This window comes from Caretta caretta, chromosome 1 (assembly GCF_965140235.1).
Source record: "Caretta caretta isolate rCarCar2 chromosome 1, rCarCar1.hap1, whole genome shotgun sequence".
Taxonomy (NCBI): Eukaryota; Metazoa; Chordata; order Testudines; family Cheloniidae; genus Caretta; species Caretta caretta.
The window spans coordinates 163510096-163521087 of NC_134206.1; the positions used below are offsets into that span (position 1 = coordinate 163510096).

At 38.6% G+C, this 10992-nt stretch overlaps 1 long non-coding RNA gene across 1 annotated transcript; it reads right to left on the reverse strand.

Moving 5' to 3' along the window:
• Positions 1-1309: 1309 nt before the first annotated feature.
• On the reverse strand, positions 1310-10666 carry LOC142070558 (uncharacterized). Its single transcript, XR_012666420.1, has 3 exons — positions 10492-10666; positions 2622-2694; positions 1310-1423 (listed from the first exon to the last, which is right to left on the reverse strand). It is a non-coding gene; the product is annotated as an uncharacterized LOC142070558 (long non-coding RNA).
• Positions 10667-10992: the final 326 nt, after the last annotated feature.

The window sequence follows — 10992 nt, forward strand, 5'->3', positions numbered from 1 at the left end:
CTCTCTGACCTTTTATTTATTTTTGCAGAAACAGAGTAATATAATAATGGAGGCTTGGAATGCAGATTGCTTTCATGGTATATGAAATAAGACTTAGAGCTGTAATTATTAGAGGATCGTTTTTCATTTTATTGGTTTAACTTTTCTCCAGTATCACTAATTGCCAATAAGATATTTTTTTTTCTGGACTATTGGGTGCAAGTCAAAATAATATGCAGTGTAATAAAAATAGTAATAATTGAATAGTGATTTATACAGATGTGGCTGGTCAGGTTTCAGGGTTATTTTCTCAGTGGAAGTACCATAATTCTATGAGTCTGAATTTGTAATTTACTCTTCATTTTAGAAGTTGCAGTATTAAGTCTAAGAATATGTAGCTTTTACAAAGAGACTATAATAGATATAACATAAGAGTTTTAAAAACAAATTCGGGAAATAAGATTCAGACTTCCAGAATTTTAAAGATTATACTCAAAGCCTTGATGCCAGCTATTCAAAAATTATTCAGAGACCAGCAAATTCAGGATCAGATTCTGCCATTGTTAATCATAATGAGCATCATTTTACTTCACAGTAGTTCCACGGAAGTACATGAATCTATTATGGACTAAGGCACTACTCAATGTGAGTAAGAGTGGCAGAATTTGGCCCTATGTTACCTGGCATTTTGCGAAAACTGCAAAGTACTAAAGGCATTTAAAACACCTGCAAAGACTAACAGTGGTAAGCGAATGGATGATTAATATCCAGAAGTAATTATTATTGTGTAAAGCAATGACATGTCATGACCTCACTGATCTTTCTACTACTGTACTAACCAGCTATTTGCCAGAATTTGTTTACATGCAAAAAACACCACATCTCTTTCTATGTTCATTATTTAAAATAGCATGTAATTGTATGAAAGAGTATTTAGTAAATATTTGGATCCAGATTCACAGTTAGGAAAAAGCAACATAGCTCCGTTTGCTAAGGATCTCTTGTCCTTTATGTTTTACATAATGAAAAACGTGGGTTACATAGGGGAAAAGAGAGAGATAAAGTCCTGTGTAAATTCAGCATGTGAATCTATGAGCACCTTTACCCCGCTACATACCAAATATTCACGCATGTCCGCATTGTCTAGTTTTGAATTGCCATCATAGTCACAGCCAGATTCATCTTTAGCTAGATTACCAGAAATGATTTTTTAGAGTCAAAGAATGCTATGAACAAATGCAAAGAGTCTGTAATATATGTAGATGCAGGGTTGAGTTGTGATGTATGAATCTGAATCCAAACCTGGATTTGAAACTTTCCAAAGCTCATAGGGAGTATGTAGATCCAAAATTTGGTTTGGTCCCATCTCTTGATTTATCAGAAGGATGCTGGAAGGACTAGATAAAGGGTTATGCTCTGAACTCAAGCTTCAGATTGATGAAAACTGGAAAAAAACACAGATGGGACATGGTTAGTGTCTGGCATATCTTTGTCCATTTGACAAGAAATCTGCTTTGATGATCATGCAAATGGGTCAAATCCTGAATTCTTTTCTCAGTTTTTCCTCAGCCCTTACTCTAGCAAAAGTCCCATTGAACTGAATGAGATTTTTGCCCATATGAGGATATTGGAATTTGGCCGATAATAATAAACAACACCCATATTAGATGCTATCATAGGTTGATATCAAATTGTCAAGGAGAAGAAACTGCCAAACAAAAAAAGAGTCAGAAAGGGATGTTAATGTGTACATACATTACAATCAAACTCTGGGCCAAATTCTGTCATCCTTATTGGAGCAAGAGCTCCCATTTATATTCCAATCAGAGTTCTTCACCAACTGACAACTACAGAACTCATCCTTTTCTTCAAAAAAGTTAATGATAGTAACAATGATGAGAGAATAATCTTCTGTCTCATTCACAATTCAAGACCTGATCCAGCACCCATTAATGTCAAAAGAAAAGCTCCCCTGGAGATCAGCCCCTAAGAGATCTCCTATTTCAGGTGTGTGTCCAAGTTGTGTATTAAAAGATCCCCAAACAGATGAGTCATAAAACACCTAAGGATAAATTCTGCTTTCAATTACCTCAAAGAGGTTGCACAGTGAGGTTACAGAGGTGTATTTGAAAGCAGAATTTGGCTTGTAGTCTTTTAGAAGCTATTCTTTTATTTTAATTATTCCTTTTTTATGTGATTCACCAGTCATGCACCAAAATGTATTGCACTGGTTTATCAATCGACATTCAGATGAACTACTCCAACTGGCCAATTTCAGAGGATGAGTATTCCATAGTACATATTATGCCTCAGAAAAAAGAAGATTTTGGCTTTGTGGAAACAGCTTAGTATTTGTAGCCTTAATAAGGATATAAACTAGTCCTGGAGAATGAAAGAGTTCTCATGGAGAATCTGATACATAACATACAGAAAACTTGATCCTTTTACTGTACCTTTAGTCCCAGAACTGAGCAGCTGTTGTGATCTTCACAGGATATGAGATATTCCAACAATGTGATAGAATAGAAGACAAATAAAACGGAAAGGGTAATGGATTAGATAGTTTAGGTCTCAGAAGCATTAAACAGCCCTTGATAACTCCTGGGAACAATTTATTGATTCCTTCTTTGTGTTGCACATACCCATTAAGTGATTTCATTTCCTCATTTCCTCTAATCACATCACTTGGTTTAGAAGTCTTTTGGTCTCCAAAACCTGTGGATGCACAGATAAGTTCAGTTTCTCATGTGGTGGCTATACTTTTTATTATATATGAAAAGTTGATACAGTACATGTAACTCCTTGGAGCCAGCAGGTCTGGAGCTTTCATCATTAGTGGATCATCACATCAAGGAAGCACCAGTGGGTTAATTGGTGTGGCAAGCCAAGCTTTAATTCCATTCAGTAAAACTGGGGTAGTTTGGACATGTGGCTTTTTCCACCCCTGTAATGAGTAGTAGTGGGGTTCTTGGAAGACCTGATTTCAGTATGAAAAGTATACTTTCAACTTAGCACTAATACTGAGACCAAATGTAAGGTCAAGTCCACAGTAGTCACCTACATGAGAATGGTGATGAAGATCTCAATTGTGGGGACTAATTTACAATTGCATTTGCTGATGTTAAAAGTAACACGTTTCTCGTTTTTACTGAAGGAACATACACTCCATCTTATAATGGAAAGCAATGAAACGACTCCTTGATTTAAAATAAATAAATAAATAAATAAATAAAAATATTAAAATCTGCCAGTTTAGCAAAATGAAACAAAATATTCCTCATTCCAGCTGACCTTCCTATTCCATCCTATGGGCACTAAGTGCTTTTACTGTTCCTTCTTTAAAGAGCTGCCAGCTGCTTCTCAATAGTCAGGCCAACAGCAACTACAATGTGGAAAGTTCTCCACAACAGCTAGTTTGTTTTGATTGTTCCTCCATTTGGAACAAACAAAGTCACCTAAGTGTTTTTGCTGCTGTTTCCTGAAGCAAAGTTAGTGAAAGAGAAGGTGTGGAGAGAAGAGTGAAGAAGGTTATTCCCCCACCATTCTTCCTGAGTGTAGGCAGAATCTCAGGATCATGAGCTACCTTTTAGATTTTTCAGACAACTTAGGGCACAGCTCCAGGTGAACATAAATTCTCTGTAAAGCTGCAGTGCACTCAAACTGAGCATTGGCACTTCTCGCCTCTAGACATGAAGAAAAAAATCCACTGCTTCACTGGAACAAGAAAGAAATGAAAACAGACATACAGAACATTGGGTATATTTCTATTGGCTCTGGCTGCTGGGCACAGTATATCAGTAGCCTCTGGTTCCCGAAAGGTTCCTCCTTTGCAGATATTTACAGAGGCATCTGTAGCAGTCAACCGGACTACACTTAAACGAATAAAAAATAAATGTATTAAACCATATTTCCCATTCTGTGGAACACAGTAAAAGTGTCTCCTGTTCCTTTCATCACCTAAACCAGATACATTCATCAGCTCATGAAAAGACACTGGCATATGGTTTGGGGAGACTTGTATTCTAAGGAAACGAACCTATGTCACCCAATACTTTCCAAATTAAATAAATACCCCTGTCATTGTATATATTTTTGCAGACTGAGCTAGTAACAGTGTGAATAATTTTCTCATGTACTGTACTAAGCCCTTTGGAAGACCTTTGCTTTTACAAGGGTTTGTGTTCTTTCTCACACAAAAGCTTTCCCTTTATTTAATACAAAACCCCTTAAAGTGTTATTGGCTTCCTGTAGCAACTGTCCCAGTCATATTCAGACAGGTGATTTACTGCCGTTACCACATTTGCTTTAAGAGAGGGATCATGTACCATTTAACTTTAGCAAAAGTTAGTATATGCAGGTATATAGTGCTTGATACCATCTTGCTGTGGTTTTAAAAGGGAGGGGGCAATAAATCCCAGGAAAAGTAACTACAGTGAGCTTTATGAAGGGTCATGCCAAACTGATGTTCATCAGAATTGCATGCATGGATCAAGGACGCTGGATGGCTCTAAGTTTGATTTCAGGTTTCACATGGAGCTCATAAGAAGTGAAATTCACCCTACTAGAGAAAGCCTGCACAAAGCTTATTCACCATTTAATCCCTTTTTAAGGGGCTTAAGTGGTATATAGTTAGGTCTTGTGCTACCCCTCTGCAGAAGGGTGATTTTCACCCAAGAAGAACAAATAATAGAATAGTTGCCATCTGCTCACCACCCCCAAGAAAAAACAAAGGGGTAAAATTTTCAGAAACTTTCGAATCTTTTGAAAATTGTAGCCAATGCTAGTTTTAAAACAATGGTAAGTTTGCAAAATCAAGCACTCATAAAAGTCTAGACATTTAAAAACTTACTGTTTCTCCTTCAACGTTACCTCAGCAATGGTAAACATATGTACTGGGAGTATTTTCTATTCCTGTTCTCCTTGTTAAATGTAAACTTTAAAGTATTTTTGCTGAGCATTAACAGATACCATAAATATAGAGGATGTTTAATGTTTGCAGTCATCGGAATTTCCCAACTTTTGAGTTTAGAGGGCTTGATTGTGCAAGATTAACTTCACCTTTTTTTTTTTTTTTTTTTGCTTAGTATTATCATTTGTGGGTGATACTTATCCCTGTGCACAGAGGTGAAATTCACTCTCGATTATAAAAAAATAAGACACCTCATATCAAAACTCTTGTAAGGGGTTTGTGAAAGCTTATGATTTCTTTGGTTAGTGAACGTTCACCCAAGCTTTTTTGAGAAATAGGAACTCTTGTGGTGAAGAAACCACAGTGCTTCCCTTGCTGGCAAGCTAGCTAAGCCTCCAGAACAAATGGGCTCTACCTGAATTAATAACATAGATCTGTTCTGCAAAATGTTTAAAATACAGAATGATGTTTCCAGGCCAGATGTACAGCTTTCCTCAGATCTGTGTGTCATGGTTTCACTTACCATGAAAACCTAAATATGGTGTGATGGTAGTGTTTAGATAAGACAGATGGAGAGTGCAGTGCAAACTCGGTATTGTAGAAATGCTGATCCTTATAAATGAGCTGTATTGCTCAGTGGGATTTTCCTGGCTGACTTTTTAAAAACCCAAGCTCGATTAAATCATCACAGCTGGGGAGAAAATATCAAGAATTAAGTAACTATTTTATGAGTTGTAAGAGTGTGAAAGTTTTAAGTAGTTAAATAATTACAGAGCTCTGTGAGGGTTATAGGGAAGATGAATGAACTTGTGGCAGATGACGTTATTTATTCTAGCTTTATGCTGAAAGATAAATGAAAGTGTCAAGGATGAGGAAAGAATTTAATTCAGAACCAAAGAGATAGCAGTCAAAACAAATAAAGAGCTAAGTATGGTACTGAAAAGTACTATTCATGCACAGGACAAGGGAATGACGACACCTTGAACTCAATACTTCCACAAGCTATTTGGATTCGATTAAGTATCACAGAAATTGTGTAGAAAGTTAAATATGGCCTGAACGGCATGTAACACGGCTGTCAACTTGTTTGTTAACAGCAATGGAATTCCATTAGCACAGGAATAAAGAGCAACAGCATGCATGTTGGTACACCGGACCCTCGCTAGAACATGGGATTTGGGATCCATATGCGGTACCGCGTTAATGCGGGGACCGCATTAAAATGAATTGCAATTAAAGTAATTAAATTTGGGCTCCATGGCCGCGACCACGTTATATGCGAATTCGCGCTACATAGACGTGGGTTCTAGCGAGGATCCAGTGTATGTAGTTGTGGGGTTATAAAACTTCCATAGGATCATCTTAAGTGTCTTGTGAGGCTCTATCCTAAGGTACCTTATGTAGACTGGTAATGGCAAAACCCATCTTTAAATCTGTAGGCCTGATTCTGGTCTTATAGAGGGTTGCCAATTTTGGTTGGACATTTTCCTGGACATTCTCTCACACAATGTAATCTTTAATTAAAGATTAATCTTTGATTCCTGGAGACTCTGGGACAATATTGGAGGGTTGGCAACCTTACTTATACTATTTTTACATGATGCACTTCAGCAGAGTTGACACCATCATAAGTGAGATGAAAAATCAGGATTTGTGGGTCTGCCATGCAACAGAGCAAAAGCAGTGAAGATGTGACACTGTCAGCTGTTTGGGATAGAAACCATCTTTTTGTTATGACTATGCAGTGACAAGCACAATTACAAAAATTTAAATAGTAATGATATGGATGATTTGAAACTCTACAGATGGTCACAAAATGAGATACAGAGATTGATGACATGCAGAAAAGTTTGGTGAAGATATAGAGCTACAGGTTGGCTTGGCTAAATGTGCATCCATGTCCGTGATGAGGGGCAAACTGGTACAATCAGATGCCATACAAGTTAACGGAGGCACTATCCACGGTCTCTCTCAGCATGACTTGTACAAATATCTTAGAACTGGGGAACTGTCAGAGTTACAACATAAGGAACTCAAAGAAGAAGTGAGAAGAGATTATTATACGAACGAATAAGGTAAAACTCATCTCAAATAATTTTATGCAAGCCATTAATATGTGAGCAATATCAGTAGCATGGTACACTGTGGGAGTAATCAAGTGGAATCAATAGAAGAAGAAGAAATTTGATACTCAAACAAGAAAGCTTCTGGTGATTAACAGAGTAATGAATATCAATCAAGATATGGACAGGATGTATAGAGGAAAAGGGTTGCTATCTGTGGAGGAAACAACTGACAATGAGGTCTTTTAAACAATTAAAAACATTTATCACAATTAGTCGTGAAATTTTTAAAAAATCACAATTCATTGCAGTTTTAATCATGCTGTTAAACAATAATAGAATACCATGTATTTTAATATTTTTGTTTGTTTTCTCCATTTTCAAATATATTGATTTCAATTACAACACAGGATACAAAGTGTACAGTACTCACTTTATATTGTATTTTTGATTACAAACATTTGCACTGTAAAAAAGATAAACATAACAAATAGTATTTTTCAGTTCACCTCATATGCATACTGTAGTGCAATCTCTTTATTGTGAAAATGCAACTTACAAATGTAGAATTTTTTCTTACATAACTGCATTCAAAACCAAAACAATGTAAAATTTTAGAGCCTACAAGTCCACTCAGTCCTACTTCTTGTTCAGCCAATCCCTAAGACAAACAAGTTTGCTTACATTTATGGGAGATGCTGTTGCCCGCTTCTTATTTACAATGTCACCTGACAGTGAAAACAGGTATTTGCATGGCACTTCTGTTGCCGGCAACGCATTGCAAGGTATTTACGTGCCAGATATGCTAAACATTCATATGTCCCTTCATGCTTCGGGCACCATTCCAGAGGACATGCTTCCATGCTAATGATGGATTCGACTCAACAATGATCCAATGCAGTGCAGACTGACGCACCTTCATTTTCATCATCTGAGTCAGATGCCACCAGCAGAAGGTTGATTTTCTTTTTTGGTGGTTTGGATTCTGTAGTTTCTGCATTGGAGTATTGCTCTTTTAAGACTTCTGATAGCATGTTCCACAACTCATCCTTCTCAGATTTTGGAAGGCACTTCACATTCTTAAACCTTGGGTCCAGTGCTGTAGCTATCTTTAGAAATCTCACATTGGTACCTTCTTTGCGTTTTATCAAATCTGCAGTGAAAGTGTTCTTAATTCGAACAACATCTGAGACTGCTATAACACCAGGAGTGAAAGTAGGCCAGTTTGGGCTGGTACGGCATACTGGTAAGAAGTGGCCGCCAGTACCGGCCTGTACATAGCTGATATTAAAGGGCTATCACTGCCCCTTTTGCCCCCACCCAGGCCGCCGATGGGGGGGGGGGGCAAAAGGGGCAGCTGCCCCATGGCCGGAGATTTAAAAGGGCCCAGGGCTCCCAGCTGCCGCTGCTGCTATTGCAGTAGCAGCCAGAGCCCCTTACTCTTTAAATCGCCGCTGCAGCCCCAGGTGGCATGGGCTAGGCAGCTTGAGGCCCCCACACTTACGCCTGAGGCCCAGCCACTTCTGGGAGCCTGGAGCCGGGTCCCCGTACCAATAAGTGCTTAATATTACTTTCATGAAATATATATGGCAGAAATGTGGGTAAAACCACAGGGATAAAAGACATACAATTCTCCCCCAAGGAGTTCAGTCACAAATTTAATTAATTCATTTCTTTTAAACGAACGTATCGGCATGGATGCATGTCCTTTTTATTTTCCACGATAACGAGATTGCACTACAGAACTTGTATGAGGTGAATTAAAAAATACTATTTCTTTTATCATTTTTACAATGCAAATATTTGTAATAAAAATAACAAAGTGAGCACTGTGCACTGTGTGTTCTGTATTGTAATTGAAATCAATTCTGAAATGATCTTTTATTACATTGCTTCTTTCTTTCTTTATGTATTTTACATTAAATGAACATTAAAGGTATGAGGATGCCCAGGCCTACTACAGAGAACTTTCACTCCCTCCATATGTACTCCTGCAGAGATGCCAGGTACAATGCGGCTCTTGAGCTCCCCAGAGCCAGAATGAACTATGGCTTGCATTATAGCTACCAGTATCCCCCCAGGCGGCAACAGAACTAATCCAACTCAGGAATATCAGGGGCACTATATACTGCACCCTGTATAAGGATGAAGCAGAGGTGATGCACTCCTGGAGGCATTATGATTGCTTCCAGGAGCTCCTGTTGGGCTGGCCCAGCTCTACACCATCCTATGCTGCAAGCTGGTTCCTAAATACAAACTGAGCCCTCAGTTTATTATTTAATATTTTAATATATTACATCCAAAAACCATGTTAAAAAAACATTAAGTTTGCAAAGTCAAGCACTCAAAAGCGAAAAATAGTCAACATTAAGGATGTCTGTGCAACCTTAATTTGCCCCCCTTGTGCATATGCATTAATACATTCTTTTATTATATGAGCACATACTATTTTTTCCACAGAACTGCTGGCTTATTCAGTGCACAGGGTGGACAGTTTCTTTTTATCTTCATCATTCATTGCGCATATTCATTATTTACTTCACACCATCCAAATCCACAAGGCTTGTTTTTTTTAAATTTCCTCGTGGCCCTTTCCATTATATTCTCTTTGTAATAGCTTAGTGCTTCACAAACATTGATGAATTTATCTTCAAAACAGCCTTAAAAATTATCCCCGGTTCACACATGGAGAACTGAGGCACAGAGGATAAGGCCAAAATTGTTTAAAGAGTCAACTAATTTTTGGTGTCCAACCTGAAAAGCCTAGGGCCTAATTTTTCAGAGTTCTTAGCATTTCATAGTTTTTTAAAAGGCCAGAAAAGCTTTCCTATTGACCTCAGTTGCAGCTGTGAATCCTCAACACTCCTGCAAATGAGGAACAGACAGTGGCCACCTGTAAAAACTTTGGTTTATGTCACTTGCCCAATATGGCATAGGAACTCTCTGGCCAGGGCTGGCTCCAGCTTTTTTGCCACCCCAAGTGGCAAAGAAAAAAAAAAAAACCGATTGAGCTGCTGCTGAATTGCCGCCGAAGAGGAAGAGAAGGAATGAAGGACTCACCACCGAATTGCCACCGAAGACCCGGACTTGCCGCCCCAATAGCGCACAAAGTGCCACCCCTTTCTATTGGCCGCCCCAGGCACCTGCTTCCTTCGCTGGTGCCTGGAGCCAGCCCTGCCTCTGGCAGAGGTAGGGACAGAATCGAATTCTCCAGGGCAGCTTTCAACTGCCCCAATCACAAGACCATCCTTTCTTTTCCTGCAGTCCCCTGCCTCATTCCCGACACACCTTTCAACTTCTGCAACAAATGAGGCATGGATCCTCCAGACAACAGGCTATTTCACTTTACAACCCTAATTCACTCCCTGAACATTGTTCATCCTGGGCACTGAATAAGGCAGGAGTCCTGCTGAAAAAAATAGTACGTGATCATGTAATTACAGGCCGCACAGAAATGCCTCTGCACAAAAGGGCCAAACTAAGTTTGCACAGTAACACTCACAGATTTTTGCAAGGTCACAGTCAACACCAGGTACACACCCATTTTTGTTGCGTCCAGAGCATCTGTGCAGAAGACAGAGCTTTCTCGGGAGCCAGTCAGACTATGGAATGAACTCCCACAGGAACTAAGGACCATCAAACCTCACGTCCTTCTGCTGCAAGTTAAAGGAGCATTTTTTTTATCCCGGCCTTCTCTAACATAAATATAAAGCAATGTGTATATTAAAACAACCACAAAAACAACAAAACACTCTTCCAAAACAAGACACTCCACTGCACACACTTTTCCACTGAGGGAGAAGATGAGAGAACAAACAACAGATGACAGATATGTAGTCATGTTTCTTCTTATGTTTATGAGCCTTAATAGAATAGAATGCTCTTTTAAAGCCATTAATATTATAATATCTGAAGGAAGGAATAAAGCACCTCAGGGCATGAACTGAGTCCTGTAAAAACATTATTTTGGGGGTTGGACTAGATGACCTCCTGAGGTCCCTTCCAACCCTGATATTCTATGATTATTCCTTATATTCTACT